The 12,669-nt window shown below is 44.4% G+C and overlaps 1 pseudogene; it reads right to left on the bottom strand.

Moving 5' to 3' along the window:
* Positions 1–9,249: 9,249 nt before the first annotated feature.
* On the bottom strand, positions 9,250–10,161 carry LOC114209006 (P2Y purinoceptor 3-like; annotated as a pseudogene).
* Between the last annotated feature and the right edge of the window lie 2,508 nt (positions 10,162–12,669).

The raw sequence follows: 12,669 nt of genomic DNA, 5'->3' as shown, positions 1-12,669 counted from the left end.
GGAGAGTAAAATGGAATAACCTTTTTGGAGGATAAATTGGCAATATGAATAAAAAGACCTAAAAAGGGGATGATGGTGGGGCACATGCCTTTTGGCTTAGCAATATCATTTCTAATAATTTATCCCAAGGAAACCATCAGACAAATATACACATAAATGTATTTTAAGAAGGTATTTTCATTGCAAGATTGCTTTATAATAGCCTAAAATAGGAAACCACCCACGTTTATAAGAATAGATTTGTTAAGTACATCATATCCTATGCTTAAAGTGAAGTATTGAACAGTCATTAAATGGTTTCATTAGAGAGCATTGACATGGAATTTGATGGCAGCATTATATGAAGATTCAGAATGCTGCTTTGTTTTTTTTTTTTTAAGATTTATTTATGAGAGGGAGAGAGAGCGTGCACGGGAGAGAAACCCAAGCAGACTCTGCACTGAACCCAGTATGGGGCTCAGTCCCATAACTCTGAGATCAAGACCTGAGGCAAAATCAAGAGTCAGATGCTCAACTGACTGAGCCACCTGGGCACCCCCAGAATGCTGCTATTTTTATAAAAACAAATGTGTCTGAAGGATATGTATGTAAATGCCTCTGGGTGATGACTTTCTTTTGGCTTATTTATATTTTCTAATTTTTCAACAATAAATACTGTAGTAGAAGCTTTTAAAAACCCACAAAGAACAAAATTCAACACAAGTTTGAGTGCTACTTTTGAGGAAAGTGGTAGTTGGTTTTCAGAAAGGAGGAAGGTAGCAGGTAGTGTTTCCCAAAGAACTTTGGGGATGTAGGTGGGAATTAACAGGTCCCTGAGTTAGAAATAGAATTTGCATTGACAGGAAAAAAATTGCATGTGAAGGGAACCTTGAGAGACAAAATAGAATAGAGAATAGGTTAAGGGCTAATGAAATAACACACTTTCTGGTCCCAGTGGTGGCAAAAACAGCTTCAAGGTGTCTGCAAGCTATCCATGATTTCTGGAATGCCTCAACCTCAGCCTCATACTCCCTGGCTTCTAACATTTGCATGTTCTTGGAGTGCACCAGGGGGATACTGGGTTTAGGCCCCTAACAGAGATTTGCTATCTAGAGGTTAATAGGGGAAAACTGATGTTTTGTAAGAAATACTGAAAAGTCCTTGACATCATGCAGGTGGGCCAGACAACCAAACTGTTTACAAAGTTATTACCACTCAGTCCCATGAGGTGTTCATATATAAGGTCATGTACTCAAGTACACATGTCTTCTCCTTGGTGGATCTTTATCAGTCCGACATATTGGCAGTGACCCTGCCTAACTCACTCAACTTCCTAAAATGATTTTTTACCCCATACGTTTGACTGCAAATTGTGTAATGAAAATCTGGACATTCCAGGGCGCCTGGGTGGCTCAGTCGTTGGGCATCTGCCTTCGGCTCGGGTCATGGTCCCAGGGTCCTGGGATGGAGCCCCACATCGGGCTCCCTGCTCAGCGGGAAGCCCGCTTCTCCCTCTCCCACCCCCCCCCGCTTGTGTTCCCTCTCTCGCTGTGTCTCTCTCTGTCAAATAAATAAAATCTTAAGAAAAAAAAATCAGTGGACATTCCATTTGGGATTAGTGTGTACTTTGTAGGAGTTTGTCTTTCTTGTCTTTTTGAAGAAGATTACCTTCCGTGCTTGTCTCCTAAGTTACACTAGGTTGTAGCTTTCTGTGCTTCCATTTCCTGATCAGCAAAATGGAATATCACTAGAGTTTCTTCTAGCACTCATGTACTTAATTTATGAAACATACAGATATGGTTGATTATCACATATTAGATGTATATTCATTGATGGATGACCTGAACCACTGTCTAGAGAAATAGCTATCCATTCTTTGCATTTAGCTGATGGGTTGGAGAAGATGGCTTTCCTAGGATTGTGCTCAGATTCCTTTGGGCACTCTGGCAAATAAATGGAGCATGCTCAGAAATTTCTAGGATACAGTGGGTTGTTCACAAACAGCTGAAAGTGTGGGCTGATTTCAAGCTTCTTGCGAGGTTTAGCCAACTCCTCCCCTCCTCCCCCAATATTGAGGCTTGTTCAGTTTTCTCAGGGTTCTGGGTCTTAGCATGTTCAGTTAGTTTTTAACCTTTCAAAGCAGACCCTGTCTGCCCTGGGGAAGAGGTAAATAAAAGTGTCAAGACACAAGGGGAGCCCCTCTGTCTCTTTCCCCTCTCCTCCACCCAATAGAGCCCAGATTTCACAGGGTACAGTACACAAGAGATGGATAGTTGAAGGGGTGAGGTGGGAGGAGGATGAGAGGGGAGAGGCTGGGCTGGCACAGCAACTGGGCTGGCAGAGAAATGACTGGAAGGAGAGCAGCCGTATATTAGCAACAGGAATCCTGGGCTGGGACACGGAGGGAGTGGGCAGATGGGCATGGAGACAGGTTATCACAGCTTTTAGGGTTACTGATCATGAGATGGAGTGGAAGTGTCAGAGGAGAAGTAAGTGTCCTCTTTGGGTTCTGGTGGGGTCTATGGAGGAGTCCAGTCTCGGTGGGTGGAAAGTGGGGAAAGAGGGCAGGCATATTTAGTGGATGTTTAGAAATATTTTCTGTGGCTTTATTTTATAGTTCTGTGAATTTTAATAGAGATTTGTGTTCAGGCTACCACAATTAGGATACAAACAGTTCCTCAATGATCATTTCATAAGAAAAATATCCTAATATTTTAAGGTAATGCACATGTGGTACCTTCATTTAAGAGTTAAGTTTGGTTTATTTTCTACACTTGAACTTATAAAATGCTTTTCTAGCCTGATGACTACAAAAGTTTTTATGATCATGTTACTTAATATGCTGTATTTCATGGAATACAATATTTCACCTTAAACATCTCTGAAATTGGGATGTATGCTTGACATCATCTTATAATTCAAAGGAAACCAGTTGTTGGGAAAACCAAGCATGATGCTATAATAATGTGATGATGCTTGATGATGTAAAATACGCACAGACTTCTGTGTCATCATTTGTTTCTGGCATCACTGAACCTAACGTACCTTACTAGAGGTGGCGATTCAGAGATGTGGAAAATGTAGGCCGTCTTCCTCAAGGGTTGCGTGGATGCATGGGGGAAACGGACAAAGGATCAGCGGTTCTGTGATGGTGATACGGTGTGATGAGCACTGTCCTGGAGCAATGGCTAATGGGGTTCAGAGGACCCAGAGGAGATGGTCTTTGAGCTGTATTGTAAAGAGTGAGTAGGATGATTCACCTAAGCAGGGAAGGAGTGGGAGAGAGAAGGAGGGAAGGAGGTCCTGGAGCTAATCCTGAGTGAGCCTGCTGGTTAATGAAAATGGAGTGAAGGGGATGTAGGGGGAGTTTAGCTTGAGAGTTTTGATATGAAGCAGATTGGTGAAGCCTTTTCATTCCATATAGAGCATGATTTTTTTTTTAAGGTTTATTTATTTTAGAAAGTGTGTGCCTGAGTGGGGGGAGGGGCAGAGGGAGAAGGAAAGAGAGAGAAGTAGACGTCCCACTGAGCGCAGAGCCTGACCTGGGGCTCGATCCCAGGACCCTGAGATCATGACCTGGGTCGAAACCAAGAGTTGGAGGCTTAATTGACTGAGCCACCCAGGTGCCCCCATGTTCAACATGATCTTTTTTTTTTTTTAAGATTTTATTTATTTGACAGAGAGAGACACAGCGAGAGAGGGAACACAAGCAGGGGGAGTGGGAGAGGGAGAAGCAGGCTTCCCGCGGAGCAGGGAGCCCGATGCGGGGCTCGATCCCAGGACCCTGACATCATGACCTGAGCCGAAGGCAGACCCTTAACGACTGAGCCACCCAGGCGCCCCTGTTCAACATGATCTTAATCCTGAAGGCGAATGAGGATTTTTGGAAGATTTTTCTGTTGGGGATGAAGAGAGGGTTTACGTTGCAGAAATGTGACCCTAGGAACAGAAGTAAGGAAATGAAATTGAGGTTGAGGGAACAAATCTGGAGTCAGGAGGGTGTTTAATAGGTTGGAGCAGTGAAGCCCACGAGAGGTGATGGAATTTGAACCAAAGCAGTGGCAGGGAGATGGAAAAGACAAGTTCTAGTGAAGCTTGGGAGGTCGAACTGACCATGTGATTGTGACACGTGAGGTGGGGGAGAGGCTGGGTTTGAGTATGACTTCCAGATTTCTGGCTTGAGTGGACGGGGGCCCCATTTACCCAGAAAGAGTGGCCAGCTTGTAATGATGTGCAGTATGAACCCAAGGTAGAAATTACACTAAGGGGGTGTAGCCTCCTCTTGCAAGAGACTAGGCTATAAAGGAAGAGAGAACATAAGGAGTCTCTAGTGGCTGTTCTTTTGATTGTGAGGTTAATGCTTTATAAAGATCTTGTTGTTAATGTGTTTCTCTACTTGCAGAGTGGAACACTCTCAGACTCTGCAATTCTTTAATTTTCTTGAAGTGGCTCTTTTTGCTTTTTGTTCAAGGTTTAACCACTATAAACATTCCCAGCTACAGCTTGCTGCAAGAACGTTAAGTTCTGCTTCTCATCATGCGTTTCTTCTAAAGGCCATTGCCTTTGAAGTTGTTTGATACATTTAAAAAAAAAAAAACTTTCAACAAAACAAAAAGTTGAGAAACTGAAACACTAAAGAGATTTGGCTGGTTTACAAGAAAGTAAAAGATAATGAGAATGCATAACTTTATAAGGTTAGGTTAAGTTATGCTTCGGTGCAAACAACTCTGTGAAACATTTCCCGTTATTGTCTTTAAAATATGGGCTAAAAAGTGAGCATGCTTGCAGGTGTTGTGTTTCTGGAATTGCTTTGAATTGGAGTTGGTGAGTGTTGGAACAAATAAATCCCAGACAACTTGTGATTTAATTTTATAGGCACACATTCATAAATTGGATTTAGGCAGTAATTCCAGAAAAGCATACACAGGAGAATCATTTGCTGTGTGTTCATTTATTCTACAAAGATTTAGTGAGTACCCATATGTTGAAGTCTTTGCTAGATCCTGTAGGAGGGGAAGTAAGAAGATTTAAATATTGCTGCTCATACTTGGTAGAAGGGGAGGTGTTCCTTAGGGTGTGGATAATGGGCCAGAGAAGGGAAAGGGCGTTCTGATGCATGGTCAGGGAAGGCTTCTTGGAAGAGGTGGCATTTGAGTTGTTTTCTGAGAGACAGCTGTTTATTCTCTTTGACTAGTCTGTTTCATGTGACACCTTTGATTAATTACCCTCTTTCTTGAAACCGTTCCCTCATTTGATTTTCTAGCATTCTACTGTCCAGCACCACCTCCTATCCCTGTGTTACCTGTCAAGACTTTTATGGTTCCCATATCTCCTAGGTCCTCTGTTCTTTCTCTTTCCTTCTTTCTCAGAGGTACCGTTTACGTCTGCAGCTTTGAATATTTCCATGGACAGATACCTCTAAACTCAGAATTTGAGCCTAAGCTGTCTCTGAACCTCCATCCTGCATTTCCAGCTGAGGCTTCCCTAGCTGCTCACATTTAACTTGTCTGAATCTGAACTCTACCCTGCAATGCGCAGCCTCCCTCCCTCTCTTCCTTTTTCTTTCCCCTTTGACTGTTGAGTGCCTACTATGTGCTAGGTGCTAGTTTATCATTCTTTTGATTTCTCAGGCTTGGAGTCTCAGAGTCATTTTTGTTCTGTCTTCTTACCACTCCACTCATGTCTAAATAAGTATTTTATTTCTCTAAATTCTTTCTTATATGTTTTAAAATCTTTTTAGTTCTATTTATGCCCATTATCTGTATGCTTGGATCACTGCAGTGGTCTTCTGAATGTGGATTGCCTTCTTCATTATCAGCATCACCATTGCTTACCGAGTGTCTACTATGTTCAGAATGTTGCTAGCATGCCATGTTCTATAGATTGGAAAATGGAGTAGTGGGGGAGAGAAAACAGACCTGGAATGAGAAAGGAGCCCATCCTCAACTCCAAGGTGATAAGGCAGTAGGAGAGTCAGACCAGTGTGGAGAAGGTTTTGGGGAAGGTATTGAGTAGTAAACATGTGAGCAGTGGAAATCCACATGGTGTGGTAGGAGAGCTGGGAGTTGAAAAGTTCAGCTGGGACTGGACTGTGATAGGTATAGTATGCCTGCCTGAGAAGTCTGAGCTTTTTGTCCAAACAAGTGAGGGTATAGGGAGGGCATGGAGTGTCATATACGAAAAATGCTCTTTTAAGGAAAATGTGGAGGTGGTGTGTAGGCTGGCTTTGAAGGGAAGGAAGCCCTATTAGGAGACCTCACGCAAGTTGGCTGTGACAGTTTTGTTCCTTTTCTCTAATTCATTCAAAACACGGGGGCTGCCAGGTTAAGTTTCTGGGTCACAGCTTTGATTGTATCACTCTCCTGCTTAAATGCCCTCGGAGATTCCCTGTGCCTCGAGTGGTTCTTTTGCTGGCTCTGGGTTGGCCTTTGTAATCACAATTTGGCCTACCTTTCCAGCATTATCTCCTCCTCCTCCCCTTCAAGAACCACCCATTGGCTCTCACATTCCACTTTCTCGAACACTGCTGGGGAAATTGTGCTAATTGAAATTTCACCAGTCTTCATGCTCATGCTGCCTTTCATGGTCATCTCAGCCAGTAGTAATAATTTCACCTCTGCTCTTCCCTAATATGTACTACTACCTGTACTATTCATTTTTGGTTAATCAACAACTGACATGATTTCTTCTGTAGCTGCTGAAGCTGTTTAGTTAATGTTCACATTGTTGTTTGTACGTTTCTGTTTTGTTTCTCCAATAGTCTGTAACGTCCTTAAGGGCTTGCATCGTGCTTGACATTTTTGTAGGTGGCTACAGCCATGATATTGGCATCTGCTACTGCCCCAGTCATGCTGTTTTGAACATGATAATATTTGCTAACCTTCCATTTTGTTTTAGCCTGTTCCAAACAGCCAGGCAGATTTTGCAAGCTTCTTGGGGCCCAGGGCGATAACATATCTGAGTATCCCAGCTTTTATCAGGGTGGTGGGCATTAGATGAGTAGATCCAGGAAGAACTTTTGTTTCTTCTAGTCTTCTTTCCCCTTCTATGGGTGAGTTTTCAGTGACCACAGAGGAGTCAGGAGCATCCCCTTGACTTATGTTGGGCAGTGGGTTCCCAGCAACCCTTACAAGTGGGTCTTTTTTTCAAAGGGAGTAGTCTAGTTTGATTCTTGTCTTGAGATAATTGTCCCTGAAAACAAGGATGTGATGTCAACTAAGTTAAACTTTTTTGATCCCAACTATACAGAACTAAGTTAAAAATGGATGCTTATAAAATGGATGCTGTTAAGTAGGTCAGAAAACTCTGCAGAAGCAAAATTGACATTATATAGATCAGAGAAGTAATTGCAAGCACCTAAGTTAACAAAGACTAAAGGCTGGAAAACTTTGATCAGGGGTGTTAAAACACTTGCTTTTTAAGTAAAGGTGATGTATCCTGAGGATTCTAGATTAGTTTTCTTCCCACCTCCAGGGTTGGCAGGCTGGTGTGCATTCGAGGTAAGGGCTGAGTGGACATATGGGATGGCATTATGTTTTTATTGAGGAACCTAGTGCACCGTTTTTTCAGTAATGTAAACCATATTAATTTGTAAGGGGTGATAATTGGGACTTTTGGATATCTGACTCTTCTCTGTTTGCTATGTAAAGAAAGGCACAAAAATGAATAATATAAGCAAGAGAGCTGAGAGACTATTCAAAAGAGCAAGCAGGTTTAAGTTCTCTTAGCTGCTATAGAGGCACTTATGTGGGAACAGCTGACCTGCTAATTAGAAAACATCTTTGCCTATTCATTAAATTAATTATCCTAAGGAATTCTGTTAGGTAATATTTTGTCTAGTTCTAATTATTTTGTGCTCTTGAAAGCAATAAATTGCACTTTTAGAATAAGATTTTATAATTTAGACATATACATGGCTTACTCAGACACTTCCTGTAATTAGAGTGGGGTAGTAATGAGAGGTTACACTTTGGTTTTTATTAAGAAGGCTTATCCACTTCTTCATAGGGAGATTATAATGAATTATTAAATAATGTATGTTTAGATCTGAGAACTCCTTAGAGAGCATTATTGTTCAAATATGAGAGGTTTTTAAGGTTATCTTTTTGGATTACAGTGGATCTTATTTTTTTTTTTTTTAAGAATGAACATCATACTATGATTAAAGACAGTGGTACAACTTTTCTGTCATAAACTGACATTATGTTCAAATAATAATAAGGTGAATCGTCATTCATGCAGTCACTTTTTCCTGCAGAGCTTTTTTCTAAGCTTAATCAGAACCTTGGTTAAGAAGTGTAGTAAAAGAACACATACTGTCTACCCAGTGGTCTGCGCACGAGAGCAACTATATGGGTGAGCTGACCTAAAATGATGAGCTGGTGCTGTCGAGGAGAACTTGGCTGGCACTTGACCAATGTTTGGATTGGCCCATATGCTTCCATCTTAGGAGTGTGTGCTTCAGAGGCCAGTGCCTGGTTTCAAAGCTTCCATCCAGCACGATGATCTGGGCATTCTCTGGCTGGATGACCTTGGACAAGTTACTTAAAGTTCTGTGTTTCCATTTCCTTATCTGTAAATGGGGCTAACGGTAGTTCCAACCTCCAAGGGCTGTTGTGAAGATTAAATGAGTTATTCCATGTAAAGTGCTCTTCCATAGTAAGGGCTTTATTCACTTATCCATGCATCTGTTCGTTACTTATTCATTCCACTCCTGTCCATTGTACACTCACTCTGTGCTGGGCCCTGCTGCGGAGGCTGATCTTAGGGGTATAGCAGTCAGAGAGATGAGGTCCCTGTCCTATTGGAACCTAAATTCTAGGGGGAGGAGACAGACTAAGTGAGTAAACAAATTAACAAGGTCAGGTACTAATAAGTGCTACAAAGATAATGGGGAAATAGTCACTGGGTTATGGGGAGAGAGGTCACTTTTAACTAGTGTGGGTAGGAGCTTCTGAGGAGGTGACGTTAAAGCTGAGGCCTGACTGATAAGAGCTAAATGTCAGCTCTGATTGAAATAATAAAGTTTTCCTTTGTGTTGGTGGCTCTTATTCTTACTTTAAAATCTCTTAACATCAATATAAACTCCTTTGTAGCAGGACACCACTCGGAAATCTTGAGCCCTTCTCCCAATAGCACATGACTGTGTTCAAACAAGTCATTGTCAACATCTTGGAGCTCATTTTCCCCAAACTTCATCTTGTCAGTACCCAGATCTGTCTATCCCTGGGTCTCTCTCCCTTGGCTCCGGCTGGGTGCTCACCCACCTTATTATGCCTGAGTTCCTGGAAAAGCCTGACTCTGTTGTTCCCAACTGATAGAAAGTACAGGATTGGGTTGAGGCAGCTGCTCATGCTCAACAGAGGCCTCCATATCTTATAGGCCAAGCTGGCCACCATTGAGAGCTGGCAGTCCTGTGAAGATAGGAAGTAGAGTGTGAGGTAGAAGGAGCGTGTGATGTGGAAGGGCACAAAGCAGAGGGTGAAGAGGCCGCACACCAGCAAGATGGTCCGGATGGACTTGGCCCGGGCTGCATTGTCTGTCCTCATGAGGGTGTCTCCTGGCTTGGTCAGGCTTCTCACCATCAGCGAGTAGCACACCAAGATGACCAAGGAGGGAAAGATGAAGCCAGACAATGTCAGAACCATGCCGTAGGCAAAAAACTGTTCAAAATTCTCTGGGCCGGTCATGTTGTCACAGACCATCTGGCTGTCGATGTAGTCTGTGTGGGAGAAGAACAGGGTGGGCAGTAGCTGGAGGACCACCAGAGCCCAGGTGGTGGCTCTGGGAGGGCAGTGAGCACAGCGGGTGGCACACGCCCAGGAAGCGGTACACAGAGATGCAGGTCAGTAGCAGGATGCTGCTGTAGAGGTTAGCGTGGAACAGGAAGTGCACCAGCCTGCACAGCAGCTCCCCGAAGGGCCACCTGTCACCCAGGGAGTAGGTGTTGATGGGGAGGGGCAGCGTCAGCACATAAAGCAGGTCAGCTACCATCAGGTTCACCAGATAGATGGTGGCACAGCTCCAGTGCTCGGTTTGGCGCCAGGAGAGCCACAAGACCGTGCCATTCAGGGACAGCCCTAGCCCGAGGATGATACTGTAGGTCAGGGAGAGGTAGATTTGCTTATAGTGCTCCGAGAACTCGCAGACTCTCTGTTCCTTGGAGACATTAGTACGCAGCATCTCTATCTCCTTGGAGGCTCCCTCTCGGAGCACAACTGCTCCTGGGAGGAAACAAAATGGGCAGCATAGCATCATGAACTTGGCTGGATATGTGTTAGCCTCTCCCCTGATCTGGCATTCAACTCTGTGTTACCAAAGTCTGGTCAGCATCCTTGTTTGAGACAGGCCAGCTCCAGGAAAAAAGAAATTAAACCCAAGGGCACAGGAGTCTTTAAAAGCAGGGCTTGTAGACTTACCAGGTGCAAAGGGCTGGCCTTACACTATCTTGTATGCTCTCTGCTCTAGGCTGGGTTGTGATAGGAAACTCAAGTATACATGGTGTGGGGAGGTGCTGCTCTTATTTAAACAGGGCACACAACCTCAAGCACTATGACTCCTGTGGCTCAAATCCTTTGCATAGAGTCAGGAAATCTCCAAGGGGATTTTAATTTGTATCTCTTTCGAGATTTATTAACTGTGTATTTGAATACTGAGGCTGATTTGCTTTTTGCTTATTAACCATCTCAGCATCCCGAACATCCAAAAAACAAATCTGAGCCATGAAGCCAGGTGCAACTTCTTCCATATTTCCATCTCTGCCGATGAAGCAGATCCAATAGGCAGATCCACGGAGCTGAGGAAACTGTGTGTGGAGCCTGCACATTTCTGTCACACTGGGAGGCCAGTGGGTTGGTCAGCCAATCACCGTGGAGCCTACAGGAATGAAAAGAAATTGATTTCTAGGGTTTGACATTCAGAAAGACAAGCTAATACAGGGCAAGAGAGAAAGGTTTAAGGTAGGTAAACTGGGATAAATTGAGCGTTGACTATAAGCTATAACACAGAGTTTATTCACAACAAAAGGAACGGAGACCTCATTCACTCTGTCAGTCAACAAACATTTACAAAGCATCTATTGGGTCTGGCACTAGGGATACAAAGATGAATAAAATACAGCTCTTGCCCTCCAGCATTTCAGTATGGTAGGGAAGACAGAAATCAATATAGCTAATTGGAACAATGTGAAGAATGGTCAACAAAATGCTGGGAAGACCAGCAGGATGCAGCAGTTCCCTGCTAAGGGAGTCGAGTGAAGGCTCCTTAATGAGGTGCTATTTGAGATGCTTGGGAAAAGAACAGAGGAGCTTGGTAGGCAAAGAAGGGTGAGGGGCCTTCCTGTGGGGGTGGGGGAGGCAGCCCACGAAAGGGAATGGAGCTTAAGGGCTGGCGTGTCCTGGGATGGCAGGGGAGCCAGCACGGGGGCTGCCACCAGAAGGAGAATGGCTGTTCTTCAGCAGGATGGTGGTGGGATAGGTTGTGTTTGAGGAAGATACCAGTAGCAGCCCCGCACCGGGACTGGAGCGGTCAGACTGTAAGGGAGCTGTAGCGGTGCATGCAGGAGAGGGACGCTCAGTTCCCCAAGCGAGGCTGTGCAGGGTGGATGGAGGGGACGGGCCTGTCCCCGGAAATGCTGCTGAGGCAGGAATGACAGGACTGAGTGGCCATGGGGCATGCACCAGAGGAGTTGAGGGTGTCCCTGAGACAGGATGAGTAGGTGGTGAGGCCAGTGCCTGAGCCGAAGCCTGAAGCTTGAAGGTTGGGCTTGATGTTCTGAGGTTGGGGGACGATGGCTCTCTGTGCTGCAGCTTGCCAAAGGGCTCGCCACCTTGTTAACTGGCTTTACAATCTACTTGACTAAGGAGAGCAAAGGTTTTTGGCTGGGTGAGTCAAAAGACTATAGTTTTCTCTCATTTTGTTCCCTGTAATCTTTCATGTGGGGGGTTGGCAAATGCTTAGTTATTTCCAGCAAAGCTGCCTTCCCTTCTGCTTGGTGTGGGCTCTCAGAGGGAAGCCAAAGAGGGGAACCAGCCGGGCTTAGTGCAGGCTCGGCCAGCCAGTGCACACTGTGATCTTATTTAATCCTCAGAACAACCTTGTGGAGGAAACTTTATTAGCTCCTGTTTACTGCTGAGGAAATTGAGAGTCAGAGAAGACACCCCTATGGGGCTCACTAGGCCCTCTAATCTAGTATGCTTGTTTCTGATGTGGATGGTGGGTTTCTGCTCCCTCAGAGCACCTTGTGGTGTGGTGGAAAGTGCTCAGATCTAGCTGCCAGGGACCACTAGCACAGTTTGAACTAAGCCACCTTGTCTCTCGGAGCCATGCTCTCCTCAGCTATAAAATGGGACAGTCTCTCTGGTGAGGTTGCTGTGAGAATTAGCTAGAAGAAAAGCACACAGGCCCCACCGGCCTGCCCCAAGGGAGAGACTCAACACATTTTAGTTCTCTTCCCACGCCTTCCTCCCTCTTTTCCTAGAGACTGTTGAGCTCTTTTGCTTGTGTGGGAAGATGGGCGGGCAAGTGTGCCTTTGCTACGCCATAACTGGAGAAAGTCCCTTTTGTTCATGGCTCTTACCTTCTGCTATGGTCTGAATTGTGTCCCCTACAGATTCATGTGTTGAACCCTTAACCCCTAATGTGACTGCAGTAGGAGTGAGGAAGTAATTAAGGTTAGATGAAGTCATAAGA

This window comes from Eumetopias jubatus, unplaced genomic scaffold, assembly GCF_037043125.1.
Source record: "Eumetopias jubatus isolate StellerSeaLion01/CBP00866 unplaced genomic scaffold, mEumJub1_p1.0 scaffold_1, whole genome shotgun sequence".
Lineage (NCBI taxonomy): Eukaryota > Metazoa > Chordata > Mammalia > Carnivora > Otariidae > Eumetopias > Eumetopias jubatus.
Note: the sequence above shows the minus strand (reverse complement) of the source record. Positions and strands in the feature narration are given on the sequence as shown.